We start from the raw sequence: 14,506 nt of genomic DNA, 5'->3' as shown, positions 1-14,506 counted from the left end.
AGGAGGGACATAAACAAAATGAAAGCAATCAAGTGACTTTAGCAACACCCCCCCCCAAACACAGACATGAGATGATGTGTCCTTGATAAAGGAGAGGGAAACAGAGTACGCTGCAAGTCAGACCTTTGCACAAAGATCTGGAGTAAACTGATAAAAGGCAATAATAATAAGACGAATAACAGATAATAATATTAAAAGGCTGGGAAATTAGTCTTTTTTAGAATACTACACAGTGTGGAGGCAAGTGCAATGGTTAAAATGAATAGTTCAAGATTTTAGGAAATATCCTTATTTAATTTTCTAGCAGACTTAGATGAGAAGATTGATACTGCTCTTATATCTGTCTGTAAATATAAAGTTACAGCCAGGAGCTCCTTAGATTAGCTTAGCACAAAGACTGGACACAGGGGAAAACAGCTAGCTTAGCTCTGACCAGCAGTTACAAAATCCCCCTGCCAGCGCCTCTGAAGCTCCCTAATTGATACGTCATATCTCACTTTTTTAATCCATACAAAACAACTATTTTTACAGGGGGTTGTGTGCTGCACTTTTCCCTGGATTTTGTTACCGCTGGACAGAGCCAGGCTAGCTGTTCCCAGTCTTTATGTTAAACTAAGCTACCTGGCTGCTAGTAGTTGCTTTACATTTAATGTAACTGACTCATTTTACTCTCCGCTAGGAAGCAAATAATTGATTTCCCAAAATGTTGAAGTATTCCTTTAAAGATGTTGTGGAAATTTAGGGGTTTTTACACCTTTACTGTTCATATTTTTAAAACATATTACAACAAAGCCCCCTCATAACAAGTAACTCCAAATCATTGAGCTTTCTTTGCAGAGGTACCATATTCCTACCTATATCTTAGTTTTGACTATTTTTTGTTGGTGTTTATCAAGTGCTCACTTGTTAATGCACAAAAGTTTAATACTTTGATGATCACCCTGAATTACATGATATGTAGGTGAAATCTTTCTTATTCAGCTGAGCTGGAATTGACATGAATTTATGATAATTACATGCACAATATGTCATTTTCTGCCAAGGGTCTCTCAATCAAAAAAAAGCAAAAAATGGGAGCCGCATTATCCGCAGGGGTCTCCTCCTCTCCAAAACAAACAGACTAGGTGATTAAAACAAGTAAAAACTCTGAATAAAGCAGTTTCACATTAAAAATTGTCCTGGAGGGGCTGCGAGCCCAGCTGCTGCTGAAGTTTGCTCAGCTTTTTTCTCTGATAACTTAATATTCAGACATCCGATGACTAAAATCCTTCATCCAGTTATATATAGTCAAAAACGACCAAGATCTAAAAAGTGTATCATAAAAATCTGGCTTAAAACTGGATAAGAAGTCTATATTTACCACTTCTGGCAGACAACCAAAATGCGCAAAGGGGACGCCTTTGACAGGCGACCGAAAACCCTTACCTTGATTAAAATTACGATTTTCTCTTAGTTTGAAAATTGCTGGAAACATCTGGGATAATGTAGGTACACAACTCAACAAAGTGTATAACATAGGTCTAGTCATTTCTAGACATTTTTATTGTGGAAAGATTACATATGATACCTTTAATATACCTTTTAGTTATTCAGCAGAGCTCAGCACGTTCCATAAAACTAACAGTAAAAAGCAGCAGTGGCTATCATCTTTCACCTGGATAGTTTCTTAGCAGTGCTTAATTCTGATTAAAGCTCTGCAGCTTCTTACTATGCTTTTTAATACAATGACTGGGAGCTGTGATAAACAACTTTTTAATTGCAAGTGCCTGAAGTGCGACCAGTGTCAGAAGTTTGCTTTTTACATCAGCGTGCTGTTTCCATTGCAGCGTGGCTCACCTCGCTTAACAGATGGTGAAGTGCATACCCAGGCTATTCAAAACACTAAACAGTGCTTTATTAATTTACATGAAAGGTTATCTGGATTTAATTTTTGTTTATTTCAAGTTTTCTCCTCTTTCTTCCGTATGATTTTATTTGACTACTTAATTTATTCCATGGATAACAGGCAAATACTACAAGGTTAAGAAATGTCCTGTGTGGGCACCCTTTGCTGAATGTGAACATAAGAATGAATCATCACTGAATATTCATTACAAAATCATTATTACCATCTTGAACATGTAATACGTCACAAACCATCTTTCTTCTGATAAGGACATTATTATCTTTTGGGGTCTGCAGACACAAGTGGTCTTCAAGAGTTTCTCCTTCTCTCACAAAGTAAGGATTGGCCCTTAGCGTTGGACATCAATAATCAATGTGTAATTATTCTTTCAATGTGAAACAAAATGAATATGCAAAGACAAAGACACTGGGGCTCAATCATTCTATTGAGTTTTAAATCAGTCTGATGAAACACTTCTTTGCCCCCATTTCCTTGTGTGAATAAATCAATGACATAAAAAGAGATAAGAGAATCTCTCTCTCTTTTCTCACCCTGTCTCTGCGTCTCTCTCTTATAAATCTGCTGGCCCATGACTCCCTCCATCATTCAGATTCGCTTTACAGTAAAGTTTTACAAGCGAGATATCTTGGCTTGTAATGAGAAAAATATAGATTTTAGCTTCTCTCGCTACTGTGATGAACAGCTTTTTGTAATATGTATTTCACCTTGAAAAATGTTTGGCATCATCACTGTATCATAAACAATGATTACCCACTTTGAAGTCCTATCATTCCCCTTCATAAAAAATACAAAACAGTTAAAAGAAAATGTTGGGTATCTTCATAACAAAGAAGCAGCTTTCAGCTTTCATCAGTGTTTATTCCTAAACAAAACACTGCATCACCATTGTGTAATCCGGGCACATTATGGAATTGCCTTCACAGCAAACTAACAAATACCTTCATGCTTTTTATGCCCCATGGTGCGGTATAAGACATTAATCTTGCACACATGCCTATGTAAGCATATACTTTAAAGCACGTGCACACGCAATATCACATGAGCCCTCACGCACGGCCTCTGCCTCCGTCGCCCTTTCACTCCCCTATCACAGCAATGCCACGGAGGAACACAAAGAGGGACCATCATAGCCGCTGCTGTAGCTACGCTTTGTAAATTGTTCCCTTGAAATTATTCATCACTAACGTATTTGTCAGCTAGATCCTGAGATCCTGGTGTGCTGTAGGGGGTTTTAAATATTGAATACATTTCACATCTAATGACACCGGAATACGTGCTAAACTCCATAAGGTAACTATGAGGTAAATGCATGTCTCATACAAGTTGTGTCAGCGAAGCTCTAACAGCAGAAGAGAATCCCGCTACATATGCCAGCATAAGTCCCAGTCAGCCATTGTGCTGTATGAAGAATGGTAAACGGTGTGGGAGCATCCCACTGAATCTGCCTCCCACTCATACTCTGTCTGCTTGGTTTTCTGACACTATACTGGTGGGAAACGGGGGGGCGGGGGTGACTACACTGCCCTGGTACTCAAGAGACCCAAGAGTTCAGGACTAGCTCTAATTGTAGTTTTGGAGTGGAGGAGATTTACTGATTTGTTTTTACACACAAACTATCTCTATCATCGTAAATATTGCTGGTCATCTGCCACGCGAGAAATCCTTGGATCTAGCTCCAAAATACCTCACATACATAAAGGTCCCCTTTATAAGGCAAACCACGGACACAAATGCATGCAGTCAGACATGTACATTTACATTTGCATGCCCTGGCCTACACACACAAACAGACACACTATCTCTGGAGCAGAAACTGGGCAAAGTCATTTGATATTTGTACATGGCAGAATTAAGATGAATTACTTACACTAACTAGTTTGGGGTTACATTTGAATTTAAATTTTCCTCAAAGGGACATTTTCCTCAAGACTTAAGTAACGCATGCATTTTATTCAGGGCTTTAGATAACATATTTCAGTCATAAGCCCAGTGAGTATATTCAAGGTTGTAGAGCGGTCATTAAGGAACACTCAGTGTCTCTTGGTCTTATGTAATCCCCCGAATAAAAACTTACATTCTTCTAGTTTTAGCCTTTTTTGTTTTTTGTTCAGGTTCCCTTTAACTCATTTTTGTTATTTGCTGAATGGGCTTTTTGACTTTCACCCTGTTAAAATTATTTGATTACAGCTTTTCATTGTGTTACCTATTATCACAACAGCTGATAAAACCTTGACATCATTTTCTTCTCCTGCTAAATTTTAGTAATGATATGATGCTGCACATAAGAAATATACTCTAAATGATAAGAAATAGGAACTAAAAAAAACACAATCTAGCCCTTTTGCCAGCAACAGTATTGCTAACATTACAGCAGCACATTGTTAATACTTGCTTAATGTCATTACAAGTGAAACAATCCTTTCCTGTTACAATGAAATACAATATATGTTGTTTTTAGATTTCCCTGGTTTTCTGTGGTCAACATTTCCAACCTGAAACACATGTCACGATGGATGCGTGGCAGCCATTGACTGGAACACAACAGTAATTAATGAAAACAGGCCTTCAAGTGACCAACAAGCCCACTACAGCAACATGTAGAAGCTTTATCACACAACAAATAAAAATATGCAACTTATGCAGAAATATGCAGATTTGTTAAAGTATGGTTTTTAACATGACAAACAATAATGTAAGATATAATAATCCGCTATGCAAAATACAAGATAAACTCAAAGATGAATAACACTGATATTAGAGTGTTGTGTCAGGACAAAATTCTTCTAGTCCAAAATCTCGTTGGAACTTTTATTTATACTTCTGTATATGCTTTTTAGAAGGCACAAATCTATTACTGAAATATCTTTTGTGTAAAATATGTGCTTATTTAAAGGTGCTATATATAAGTATTTGCTGTCCCCGCATAGCCGTTAGCATTGACAGCTGTTTACTTACCAGTCTAAAAGAAACATTGCGACTTCAAAACCAAACTTCATTACTTTACTCGCCATGATCTGTCTCCAGCAATGGAAAACAACGCCAATGTTAACTCTTGTTTTGCTTCTATTTCGATCACCTCTTTTCTTTGCTGCCGACCATGGTTTCTTGCACTCTGGGCAGCGCTACTTCTTCATCTTCTCATGTTGGACTGAGAGCAAACAAGATGCTACACTGACCCACTAATCGCTTCTCCAGGTACAAAGTGGTATTATAAGATGCGACGGGCTAACATCAGTGCTAACTTCAGTAGATATGTGTGCAAACACAATACCTAGATGTCTTTGACATAATGTCAAAACTGTTAATTATTCACATTCTGTTGATAATTTTAGTTCATTTTTGAATGTTTTAAACTAAAAATATTTACAGATAGAACCTTTAAAGAAAAGTTCAAGTCTTGCCTCTGTAGGTATAACACTTCATCTGTCCCTCGTCTTCTCTTTTCTGTCTTTTTCATTTTAAATTTAGAAAAAATTCCATGTTTACATTATTCGGACGTATTTGCATGCAATACTTTGAAAACCTTCACACATCTGATGAATATTTGGGAGGTATTGTAATTATCCTCTATTTAGTTGCTGAATCGTCATTAAAGATTCTGCACCTAATTTAAAAGTTAGAGAAAGAGTAAGAGACATGCCACAATGAAAAAGTGAATATTGGTCATGCAAGGAACAATGTAATTGGATCAGGCAAATATGTTGCAAAAATGATTAATTCATGAAATTACAGCATATAATGAGATACAAAAAAAATACCATTTCATGCTGCTAAAGGCCTTTAAAAGTCTAATTACACAAACATAACAATCAGGCTCAGAACATTTACTGTGTCTGTGTGTCTGTCATCTCAAACTATTTGCTATCACTGAAATGAATATTTAATCTTTGGAGATGTGACCTGCAACATATTGAATTCGGATTCCAGAAATCTGTTTGGCTATTAAAGATGGACATGCACTATCATAGATGCCAAGACCCAACACAGTTTAGCAGAAGAAATGTGCAGTTGGACTTTGGCAGCAAAAGAACTTTGGTTAAAGGAAAGATTATTGTTTCAGTTAAATATTGAAAAAGTAAACATGCCCTGTCTTGTGTCAGTGTTGAGCAGACAGTGTAGGGAATAATAAAGTACTGTTGTCATAGGACATTTTACTGGGGGCGGATGTGGCTCAGGTGGCAGAGCAGGCTGTCCACTGACTGCAGGGTTGGCAGTTTGATCCCTGGCTCCTCCTGCCACATGCTGAAGTGTCCTTGGGCAAAATACTGAACCTTAAGTTTCCAGACTTGTAAGTCGTTTTGGATAAAAGCCTCTGCTAAATGAATAAATGTAGTATCAACATTTTGCTACTTTCCAGACACATTGATTAACATTTCCTCGGCGTAATAAAATGGGGAAAATTACATGGTGCTGTTGAGAATCAGTAGTAACATAATGTCCTGTACAAGGCTAGTACCTTAACCATGAATGAATAAAGGAATGAATATCTTTCACTTGCTATAAAATATCAAATAGGAGAATTCATCAAGTTTTAAACTTGAACGTATTAAACTTGAAATCAAAATCATCACTTGAAAATGTGTTCCTGATAACTGGCTGCCTATCCTACTGGAACATAACCTGAGCAGATCAAATTAACAGGCAATACACTGTGGATTTCTCTAGCGTTGCTCACCCCCAATGTGTGGAGCGGCCACAGGTGACAAAGTGAACAGCAATAAAAGAAGATGAGTGAGAGATTTGGATAAGTCACCCAGGACCACCCCATTATATGAGCAATTCCTTTAAACCCTCATCAGCATAGCAGGGATTTCCAGTGCAGCTTTAGCACAGCTCAGACAAGACTACAGTCTCCGAAGAGCAAAAAAAAAATTCTTTTTTACTGCTGCATGATGCAGCTGTCACTTATAAGCTCATGAAAATAAAGGCCTCTTCTTGTATGAGATTTAACAAATTCCTGATGCAACAACTAACATTGAGGGGATATCTACAAAAAAATTCTTCTGGGAGAGGGAATCGACAATTCTTTTTATGTGCCATCCGCGCAGTTAGAGGTTTTTTTCAACTAATTTGCAGGCAACTGTTTGTCTGCAAAAGAAATTCAATAGGTCATCCTCGAACAGTGTCAAATAGTTTTTTGTGACAGTATAACCTGGGAAACACAACCCAGAGGGCAAGTGTCAAGCGTTTGTGTCAGATAGTGTCAAGTGGACAAGCTTTGAGGTCAGAAGGTCACGAAGTTGAGAGCGATGGACATGGGAGTACTCAGACAGAACACCATAATACTTGAGTTCTCTGATGAAGGAGAAAAAGATTCTGTTTCAGATTCACTCAAATCTGCAGATATTCGACCGTCCATCCATTTCTCTCTTCTCCTTGTGAGCCAATACATTTTTCAATTCATGTGGCCATTAAAGTGAAAGTAGTTCCCCCGCCCTCACTTTACCCCTGTTCCCCCTTCGGCTACAATATGTGCTTTATTGATCACAAGGCTATTACTTGGATTGCTAGTTGTAGTTACTTGTTATTACTTTAGTCAACCAGAACAGCCTCACAAACAACACAGGAGACTCCTGAAGCTGCCTTGAAATAAACACATTAACCATACATACACTTTCTTTCTGCAGGTTGTCCAAAATACAACATTCAGGCAGGACTGTGAGCTGTACTGTGAACTGCGAATATTTTAACTTGTTTTTTGTTGTTTAACCTCTTTTTTATGTTTTGCTGTATACAGTATGTTCTGTGTCCACTTGTGTGTGGGTTTGTATTGTAATAACCGACTATTCTAACTAAATATTTTAGGTCCTCACTTTGGAGCTGATGTCCAGACAAAAGTCCTTGCCATCTGGTTTAGGTGAACTTACACGAAAGAGAAAGGCAATTCAATATTGACTGGACTTCTTTGAGAGGAAATTAATGTAGTCAGTCAGCTGCAATCAGCAGAACAAAAGCCACAAATAAATGTTGGATGGATTCCTTTAATGAAGTAAAAAAATAATTAAATAAAGCTGACCATCAGTTGAGGGATGCCTCGGGGCTTAATTTCCTATAAATAACCTGTGAACTGGTCCATTGTCAAGTCTGTAAGGTAAAAAGTGCCTCTCTGCTGTCTTGAATTGCACTTAAAAGTCCATGCCAAGTACTGATATCGACCAATGCATGTTTTGGCAACTGGCCAATGACAAATCCAAACAAATTGGATTTGTGCAGTTATATTTCATTCCATACCCACCGCAAATGGCTGCTATCAGTAAGCATAAAAATTTGAAGTCCGCAGACGGAGGTTTGACCGCTTGCTTAGTCCCCCCCCCCCCCCCTAATTACTATTTCTATGCCTCTCAAGCTTTCCATTTCAGTACTGCACATATGCAGTTTACAGTGATAACGTGGGCAGAATTACCGCTTGAAATTCAGGGTCATTTTTGAAATAACGGGTTCTTGATTTCAGACGAAGGCAGACAAAAGCAGGCTTTTCATCTCTAGCTGGCCTCTGTCAATTTTGCCTGCTGAAATGAACACTGTTGCTGGCAGATTTTATCAGCCGTAGTTAATTAAGCTAGCACTAACTTCACGAGTTATCCGAAAACGCTGTCTCTGGCTGACTTTTTAATGTGTCCAGCTGACTCATTTTAAAACACGAATCTTGTAAAAAGGTCTTAAATATGCACTTAATGGCTACATACATGGTATTCTGCGAAAGCACTGAGGCTTGATTTTAGAGAGGCTAAAGAAGGACACCAGCCTCCAAACTCTTTATTTAGGGATAGCTCTCTTACTTCAGCTTGTGCAGAGTTGCAAAACTCGACAGGCCCGCCATACCTAAGCTATGATTGGACATTTGCTCTTCGGGGAGGGATTTAGCAAATGGTCACTTGTTTACTACAATAATTTTTTTTTCTGCTGGCAAGTCTAAGTTTCAATCAATGCTCCACTGTGCACTTTATGATACTGATTCATTTGCCTGATTTGTGAGTGTATAAATTAGACATCTAGGCCATTTTAGTCGCTCCACTGTAAATCACATATGAGGGAAAAACACGAGGGGTAATTCAAGCAGAGCAGGTTCAACTACAGACTTTCAGAGCAGGTTTGAAGATACAGTCGAAGCTCTGTTAAATCAGTGGCAGGTAAACGGACCGCAGTAGAGAGAACAAGGAGCACAGGTAGGTTTCAGACTGACAGGCAGCACAGCGAGGAACAGCAGTAGGAGTGCTGGGATGAAGAAGCACCTGCTGCTCCCTCAAGAGCTCTTTCAGTAGCATGGAAATGTTGAGAAGAAGAAAACAATAAACACTTTGCTATGCAGTGAACAAACAATTCTGACTAGACCGTAATAATGGCATGAGATATGTTTCCAATTCCATCTCTGCTGAGACAGTAATCACATTATGCATAACATTTTTGCGTCTGAATACCACTGGTCCTTTTACCTGCACAGTGGGACATCACAATGCGTGGGGCTCGGTTGGCAAATACCAATCCTGCTCCTCTAACTCAACCTGAACTGGTGCACACACAAAAAAAAAAAAAAAAAAAAAAAACACACATCAGAACATTACCCGTTAATTTATATTCATGTGCATTTTTAGTTCTCTTGAAGCTGCAAATGGTAAGGACATGTGATACTGCAAAGTCCGATTCCTCTCTACCGGGCACACACCTACATCACATATATAGTGTTTCAAAATTAACCAGTGATGTAATGTTAACTAAGAAACCACACAGCAGCGATATACCTCTACAAAGCTAAACTTGAACAGAGCTGAGCACTGAAATGATGACTGACGGGGGCAATCAGGGCTCTCTCTCCCTGCTTGTGTGACTCTCCCAGAGCACTGTACATGTTCATCATGCACCCTGGGCACATCACTTAAGTGGGCTAACTCCTATCGATTCCTCGGCATCAACAACCACAACCATTTCTCTTTAAACTCAGCCAGTACCATTTCCCATGCATCACAGCTACTGCACAAATCAAAGGAGAATGACTACAGGACTCATGTGGAATCCCTAAATGTTACATTACCACTTCTATCAATTCTGCCTTTATAAAGAAAGGAAGTTTTTTCAAGAAAATAAAAGTAAAAAAAGAAAAAAAGGAAAGAGTGATAATTGTCCAGATTGCATGGTAAATCATACTTGTTTTTTTAAATGCCTGTGTGATGTAATGATACTTGACATTGGACTTTTTCTTGTATGTAAGTATTTTTAGCATGTCTAATCTGCACTTTTCAGTTCACCATTAAAGACACTCAGCTTTGACACATTTAAAATAAATAATTATTAGTTATAAAAGCTTTTGTAAATGATTCCAGTCATCTTCATAATATTTTAAATTTTCAGGCCACCCACTGTAGCCATTCTTAAAGTAATTATAAGATATTCAGTCCTCTAGTAGCTAGTGATGATTACAGGATTTCTCATATCATTGATTGAAGAATCTTAATTCAAAGGCTAGAGAAGTGATCTGATCTTGTATGCTTTCTTGGTTCCCATCCTACCTCGGGGGGAGCACAGTTTTATGTATCTCATGGGAACGTTATCTCTGCAAAAGCTGATATTGCACTGCATGTATGCGGGGTCTCTCAGGGGTCAATTATCTGTCTTCTATTGTTCAGCCTGCGCCTACTCCCACTACATCCTCTGTAGATGAAAGGAGCTTGATTTCTTTGCTAGTGCAAAGACTTGTGCAAGTCTTTGCTCGATTTTCTTGACAACTGCTCAGTCAATCGACTTCAAACTTCATGTGTGTATTGATGAGGGCCAACGGATGTGCGGTGTGGTCTGTGAAGCTTTTGGATGAGCAGTTGTCAAGAAACATATTAAGAGAATCATTTAACTAGAGTCGCTTAGGGCTGGGGCGACTCATCCACGCAGCCGATGTCATCGATTAGACAATGGCACATTGCAAAGAAGGCTGTGCCCAGTCCTAGCATGGATTCCCTGGAAAACAAGCTGCAGCTACAAAACCTCGTTCAGGATCATCTAAGGAGCGGGACTATTCTAGACGGAGACTTCAGCTCTGCAAACTGGAAAAGGCTTATCGCAGCAGTACAACCAGTATGTGCGGTCACTGGAAAAGAAAGCATCCTGGTGTTTCGATTGTGTTACCTGGTGATCTTTGTTTACATATTCCACTTCCTGTGCTCCAGATGTTGTCTTTCACAGATTCATCATTTTCATGAATAGTAGCCTACATGTGTGTTTGTGAAGTGTGACATCATATTGAAGACCTTGCCCAAAAAAACGTAAACATCACCAGTTAATGTAAAATGCATATCCGTGTCAACATCACGCACATACAAAAATACGAAACATGCTGGCCAAAAAAAAAAAAAAAAAAGTATATTATATATACACACACATATATACACACACACACACACACACACACACACACACACACACACATATATATATATATATATATATATATATATATAAATAAATATAAATATTTATCAAGCCCTCTTATGGGATTCGACAGAATGTGTCTCTGATGTAAATCTCAGTTGGGCAGCTTCCGCATTGCGCCACCAATCCGCTTGACTGATATCCTGCTTTACCGAAGTAGACCTTTTGTACCTTGTCAGCTGTTTAACACCTGTTACTGATTCCAGAAACATGCCCATGTTAAACAGTGATAGTCACAACTTAACGCAGGCAGGCACTGCCTACTTTAATAGCAACCCTCAAAAACAAATGATTGCCTTACATAGCAAATCCCAGGTGTTATGGAGAATACACGAGGATGGTCACCTCAAAGGGGAAATTGTTGGTTTTTTTTTTTATTTTTTGCTAAAAAGTGCATATAGTGGTGATTACAATGCACAATGCACCAAACAAGTGACTGGTCAGGTGAAAGCATCACTCACCCACATCAACAGGATAGGAACGTCGTGTGACGTTATTGGGTGTAAAGTAAGCGAACGTGCTTTTATTCTTTCATCAGTTTAGATAAACACATTACTGGATTTATTAAGATACCATGTATATACTCAACTTGTTTCTTGCAGAAGTTGGCAGACATGATTTTAAAAGGAGGAAGTGGTGGATGTTCCTTTTGCAGGGGATCAGTCATCCGAGAATGGAAAAAGCCCCAAAGCTCATCGAGGAAGCCGGTTGGTTTATAATTTGTTTGCAGTAGTATTCCCTACAATAAATGCTGTTTATTTTAGGGAATAACATACCTATCTGTAATCAACAGATGATTTGTCTGAACTGTGTTGGGTGTGTGTGGTCAACATGACATACTAGCAATGGATAAGGCAAGTTTGGAGCACTTGCAGTCGATTAATGTCATGATTATGGAACTGCCATACGTGTAATTCTTTTTCTTTTCTGCCAAATTGAGTGCACGCTTTGTGGGAGCTGGTTCCACCGCAGTTCTGTAGGTCAACCACCTGTTGACAGAGACTTTCATTGCCCTGCATGTGCTTGGCATTTGAGAGAAAAAAATAAACGAGGCCCTCGTTTAACCATGCCTATTCCATTTGAGTTTATTCAGTGATTGTGTATTTCATGTTAGATGGATCGTGCATGCTGAAATATTGCATACATTTTGTCATTCCCTAAATGCATTTGATAATTTGGCATCTACCACATTACTTTTACATTTGTTTAGACAGAATCTGATCACTGATATGACATGCTCTTAGACTGTCTTGGCCTACATATAATTCTAATGGCGACAGGATCATTTTAATCTTCCAGCACCAGAAACATCTGTGGCAAAATACTGTTCAAAACCAACCCTAGTTCACCGCGCTTTATCAGAGCTTGTGGATCACCATGTGGGACGTGTTGCATGGAAACTAGTTGTATTCTTGATCACACGGTTCAAATCCCGTGTATTTACTGTATTTTTTTTTTAAATTCTTGCCAACAGGTAAAGAGTCTAAAAAGACGTTTTATAACGCAGAGAACTAAACTTTCACTAAACGTGTTAGTTTTTTTGTTTGTTTGTTTTTTTTTTTTTTTTTAAACTTACGTTCCAGCTACCGCAGCTTTCATGGGTGTGACGAATCTGCGACTGTAGACACCTGGAGATTGTTCCGACGTAAACAGGGGCAACGCGACCGCCAGTTCAACCGTGGGGGGTAAAAAAAAAAAAAAAACCCGGAACGCTCGTTGTGAGACGCAGCGACGGCGGGTCAGCACCGTTTTCCACCCCGACCCCGAGCACTGACACTTCACGACTGTTGACGGGCGGAACCCGTCATCTGTGCACCGCCGCTGTTATGGTAACGTAACGTCACGCCGTGCGTCGCCTAACGTGGTCACCCGGCCGCTGTATGTTTTCTGTTTTACTTGAACGGCCGTGTACGAGGGAGAAAATTGGCTTAAACTGACGTTACATCGTTTCAGATATTATCCTTACTGGTGCAAAAACACATTTGGCAGTGGTTTTCTTAACTGCAGTGATGGAAACAAGTCCACGTCATACCCATTTTATGCTTTTCGTCACGTTATTCAGGAAAAAATACCCGACGCTCCGGTTCAGGGGAAGGGTTGCAATGACACACCCTGATTAAATGAATCTACACTCAGTCGCTAATTTAGTAAGTAAACCTAGATAAACCTAATGCAGTATAATACAACAGCCCTGCAATAAAGCCCCCTCTTCATGAGGATTATAATGTTCAGTTTTTATTGAATCTGTTTCAGAGGATGTTTTATATTAATTGTCATTTTGGAGGCTTTAATTTGTGGTGCAGTTGAACTGTATCGGGATATACTGACAAGCGTTTTTAATATTTTTACCATCACATTTATATGAATTCATTTTTGACAACATATTGGGAACACCTCTCCGCATAACCCAGCACAGTTCAACTGGAGCACAAATCACAGCCTCCAAAATGACCATTAAAATAAATCAACACCTCTTTCAAACAGATTCGGTAAAAACTCAAACTTATAATCCTCATGAAGGGAAGACTTATTGCAGGCCTGTTGTGTTATACTGCACTAGTTTTATCTAGGTGTACTTAATAAACTGGCAAGTTAATGTATGTGTCACAGCAATCCTTTTGAATTTGTGGTCCAATATTTTCTGATCAGCTATCTGACAATTAGGATCTATTAGGGTCTATTATCATTAATATCATAACACAGCGGTAATGTGGAAATTAGATGATGATGATAAGATGATTAAATAAAATATTTCACTATTAATTAAATAACAAGCACATTTAGATCAGGCACTGCATTGGTTACTTGTCTAATCACAGTTACAGCATATGGCGAAAACAGCCTACAAAAAATTCATCATTAGTAGAAAACTCTCTCTCTCTCTCTCTCTCTCTCTCTCACTCTTCCCAACTTTATCTCTGTACGTGGTAGGATATAATGTGAACAAGGAGCAGCAGATCATGTTATGTGAAAAAACATGGGAGCCTGAATAACACTGAGAACATATTCTAGAGGAGAAGCGCCAAAGGCATTCAAAAAAAATACAAGGTGTAAAATGTCTGTGTTTGTATAAGGCATGCGGTGCAAGCACAAGAAAACATAGATGTTTGAAACCAAATCTCCAGTAGAGAAATGGAAGGGGGCAGAAATCTATTATACAAAATGAAATAATACAAAAACCCT

At 38.7% G+C, this 14,506-nt stretch overlaps 1 protein-coding gene across 3 annotated transcripts in view; it reads right to left on the bottom strand.

Moving 5' to 3' along the window:
• Nucleotides 1-13,062, bottom strand: part of LOC120796424 (receptor-type tyrosine-protein phosphatase epsilon-like) — a 44,983-nt gene extending 31,921 nt beyond the window's left edge. For all 3 annotated transcript variants that reach the window (XM_040139254.1, XM_040139255.1, XM_040139256.1), the window contains exon 1: nt 12,900-13,062. The gene's annotated coding sequence lies outside the window, so the exon portion shown is untranslated. The remainder of the gene's footprint in view (nt 1-12,899) is intronic.
• Nucleotides 13,063-14,506: the final 1,444 nt, after the last annotated feature.

The sequence above is a fragment of the Xiphias gladius genome, chromosome 11 (assembly GCF_016859285.1).
Source record: "Xiphias gladius isolate SHS-SW01 ecotype Sanya breed wild chromosome 11, ASM1685928v1, whole genome shotgun sequence".
Classification (NCBI taxonomy): domain Eukaryota; kingdom Metazoa; phylum Chordata; class Actinopteri; order Istiophoriformes; family Xiphiidae; genus Xiphias; species Xiphias gladius.
Note: the sequence above shows the minus strand (reverse complement) of the source record. Positions and strands in the feature narration are given on the sequence as shown.